At 36.8% G+C, this 4,226-nt stretch overlaps 1 pseudogene; it reads right to left on the bottom strand.

The window, feature by feature from the left end:
- Positions 1-217: 217 nt before the first annotated feature.
- LOC145028535 (protein DETOXIFICATION 49 pseudogene) lies at positions 218-2,194 on the bottom strand (annotated as a pseudogene).
- Between the last annotated feature and the right edge of the window lie 2,032 nt (positions 2,195-4,226).

The raw sequence follows: 4,226 nt of genomic DNA, 5'->3' as shown, positions 1-4,226 counted from the left end.
TAATCGAAAACCATTTTTTTTTTTTTATCAAGCAGCAAATATATATAAATCGAAAACCAAATATATCGTATTTTTGTAATTGCTTTTGTAAATCAATAGATACTTTTAATTCACAAAAGTGTAAGTTAAGATCATACTTCGTTCGAATCTAACATAATTAAATTAAATTAAAAATAAAATAAAAAAGTAATAAAATAAAAAGGCAGGAGTCTAGTGATGGAAAAGAAGTCCAAAATTTGTGTCTTGGTTTAGCCTTTTAAACTATTAAAAAATGGTGAAAATTGTCCCCCCACCCACTAATTATACTTTACAAACACCTCAAATTACAAAACTAAAAAACTAAAAAATATAATAAATTATATAATGAAAAATCTGAATCAATGAAGTCATTAAACTAAATCAGCCCCAAAATTCAGAGATTCTTCCTCCTTATTTTCAGCTTTTATTAACTTATACTCTTCTCCCTTAATTTCTTCGTTGTCAGCAACAACAACATCGCCGTTGCCGTTGCCGTTGCCGTCGCCGCCGCCTTCTGTTAGCTCCTTCGCTCTCTCCGCTTCGAACTCCCAATCCGTCCGCCCCAAAACCACCAACATCGTCACCACGCAAGACATCTGCGCAGCCAACATACCCAACCACAAACCTTCGAAATCGAACCCCATGAAGAATCCCAAAACCACCGCCACCGGCATCCCCACCAGGTAAAAACACCCAAGATTGATATTTGCTCCGATCTTCGGCCGGGCCGTGCCTCTCAAAACACCACACCCCGTCGTCTGCGGGCAGTTTCCGAGCTCGCAAAGACCGATTATCGGAAGAACCATGGAGGTTAATGCTATGATTTCTTTATCTTGAGTGAACATCGTCGCCCACAAATTTCTCACGCTGGCGGCGAAAAGCAGAGCAGAAAAACCCAAGAAAAAGCTACAGCAGAGTCCAACAAGGGCGGCCAACTTGGCCTTCCCTGGTCGACCCGCACCCAACTCGTTACCAACACGAGTTGACACACTGAAACTGAGTGACGACGGGAATATGTAGATCAATGCGGTGGTCTGAATCAAAATCCCCATTGAAGCGACGGTTGCTCTCGGATTCACCAACAGCCCACATAACAAAATCATGATTTCGTACCACCACCATTCCAGACAGACCGATATACAACTCGGAACAGCTAAATTCAACAGCGATTTCCAACCTTTTAAGCATTCTCTCGAGATACCTCCCCATGTTTTCTTATAGACGCCGGAAATGAGTATGTAAACCATCAATGAAGCCACCAGGTTAAAATTCGTCCACACACTGCTAATCGCGACGCCTGTGATTCCCAAATTCAGGTGGTTTACAAGATAATAATTGATGGGTATGTGAAGAACGATCGAAAGAGACGCACAGAATGTGAGAGGTAGAGTTATCGATTGTGAACGGAGGTAAATCCGTAATGGGTGTAATAAAGATTGAGCCAAAAGGTCAGGAAGTGAGTATATCAGATACGTCTGTGCTTGTGTTGCGATTTCTTCATCTTGACCACAAAAAAGCAAGATACTTTTCATGTTGAGCCACAGAATCGCAATCGGGAAAGAGACGAGAAGCAATAAAAGAACAGTTCTTTGTAAACAGAGGCCAAGAAGCGTGTGTCTTTTAGCCCCAAAAGCTTGCCCACAAATGGGTTCCATTCCCATGGCTAATCCAGATAACACCGAGTATCCTGTGATGTTAGCGAACCCGACAGCTAACGAACCACCTGCAAGTGCAAGCTCACCGAGGTGACCCAAGAACAACATCGAGATCATTGATCGGGAATACAACAAGAGACCCGTGAGGATCATTGGGATAGCGATTCTCCCTATCGAAATGGCTTCATTTACAGCTAATGAAACATGGGTTTTCTTGTTGTTGTTGTTGTTGTTGTTGCTGTGAGCCTTGACCTTGTTGAATTGCTGATCATCATCATCAACGGTTTTCGTTATAACTTTTTGGGGTTGTTTGACGTTTTCGGGGATCAAAAAAGGGTCGAAAATATCTGTAACTTGTTGGGTTGAATTTGAATTACAGTTGCAACGAGGAGATGAAGCTTGCTGGCACATTTTTGAAAACTTTTTTTTTTCCTTCTACTTTATATCGTGATTTTTAGAGAGAGAAAGGGAGGGAATGAGAGAGAGAAGTGGGGGGAGTTTTGAGGGGTTTAAGAGTTGGGATTCATGCTGGCTATTTAAAGATTCTCGAGGACGGCTGGCTTTTTCTTTGTTTTTTTGAACGGCAATTTTTTTTTTCTTTTCCTTTTTTTTTCGAAATTAATAAAAGAAAAACAAAAATTCAAATTTAATTTTTTTATTATTGTATTTATTTTGACAAAAAGTGTCGTTTCTTGACCGGCTTTCTACAGTACACTACTACCAACACTTGGCGCTTATTTTACGTATTTTCTGTTATTCCACCCCAAAAATTATAAACTAATTTCACAAAATGTTAAAGAATATTCAGAAAATGAAATTAATAAATTAAACATTAAACCCATGCTCTGAAACGGGAATTCGGCGATTTTGCTTGTGAAATGCATAATGTATACGTGCGTAGATAGAGATTCGAATGGGAATTTGAAGGGATGCTACTACCTATTAAATATTTCAATTTGTTGATAGTATTTTTTTTCAAATAATATAAGCAATTCTTTATAAGGTAAATAACAGGATAAGCTTTTTAATACGTGTCTTCTATTTTTTAATACGCCTGCTTATTTTCATGACTATGTATTTAAATATGCGATTAAAATATTCAGAAACAAAAATAAATATTATTTGTGTTTATCAATATAATGTACTTATGTTAACGACCTATTAAGTGCAAGAAACAATGTCAAATGCAACTAATCGTACATAATAGATTCTTAAACTCAAATCTATAGATCCAATGTAAACAAACCAACCCAATTAAAATCGACCCACACATATCATACATCCACATGTAATCGGATCAAATTATCAAAAAATTTCAGATTTTCAAATTTAATCCGTCGGTTTTTAGACAACAATTCAGATCCAACAAAAATCCAAAAGAACCTAACTAAATTTATCTAAGGGATAATGACTTGTAAGGGTAATGAATTTTCGACTTTGTTCACATTTAGTCACTAAACTTTTTCGTTATCTATTTGTCACCGAACTATTGAAATTGTTCACATTTTACCCTTATGACTGGTTATTCCCGGTCGTAAGGGTAAAATGTGATCAGTTTCAATAGTTCAGTGGCAAATAGATAATGGAAAAAAAATTTAGTAACTAAATATGAAAAAAAATCAAAAGTTCGTTTCCCTCTAAAAAAGTTCAATGACTAAATGTGAACCAACTTTCTATTCTATTATGTTTTAGCAAATTATTTATTTTTCTTAAATTCTAGCAACATTTGTTGATCAAGAAATCTACGAAAAACTAAAACCGAAATATAAAAAACCAATGGTTTGGTATTTTCCAAAATAAAAAATCAAAATTTTCAATTTGATTTTGTTTTTACAAAAAAAATAATCATTCTCACTTATGTGAATTATAACCATTGGTTTGACATGTGGAATTAAAGAACACACAAAGAACATGGTGATTTGGGTGTTTAAGAGATGCATTCGATTATGAAAGGTATTTACAAAAAATGATCTAGATCTAAATCAATATAATTAACACACACTAACACTCTCAATGTTACATCTCTCAAGCACATCTCTACATGTGGTATAAATCCACCTTATATAGAGGTGTTTACATCTCTCTCTCTCCCTATATATATATATATATATATATATATATATATATATATATATCATGTCACAAGGCTACTTTACCACACTCGAGTCAATAGTCCATGTTGACCCGACTCGCCGAGTGCATCTATGTGACTCGCCGAGTCCCCTTGTTTTCTCAGAATGTCGCGAAAACCCAATTGAAATCGTCGAGTTTTCTCATCAACTCGCCAAGTTACCCATGTCCAGACTCGTTAGGGAAAACCCTAGTCGACTCATCGATTCAGCTCGTTGACTCGGCGAGTCCATTCAGTCAATGTGCTCATTCAGACGTCTTAAGGCAGATCCATGACCCCAAACTCTAGATCTAGCTCCCTAAGGCTCGAATGCCACGTAAAGCTGCGAGCTTTACGTCCATGCATGGCATATTTAGCTCATAATGCCAATACAAGTTCCAACAAGGGTTACATGCACACAAGTTTGCCTTTAGCTCAATAAA

The sequence above is a fragment of the Lactuca saligna genome, chromosome 2 (genome assembly GCF_052625555.1).
Source record: "Lactuca saligna cultivar CGN05327 chromosome 2, ASM5262555v1, whole genome shotgun sequence".
Classification (NCBI taxonomy): Eukaryota; Viridiplantae; Streptophyta; class Magnoliopsida; order Asterales; family Asteraceae; genus Lactuca; species Lactuca saligna.
Note: the sequence above shows the minus strand (reverse complement) of the source record. Positions and strands in the feature narration are given on the sequence as shown.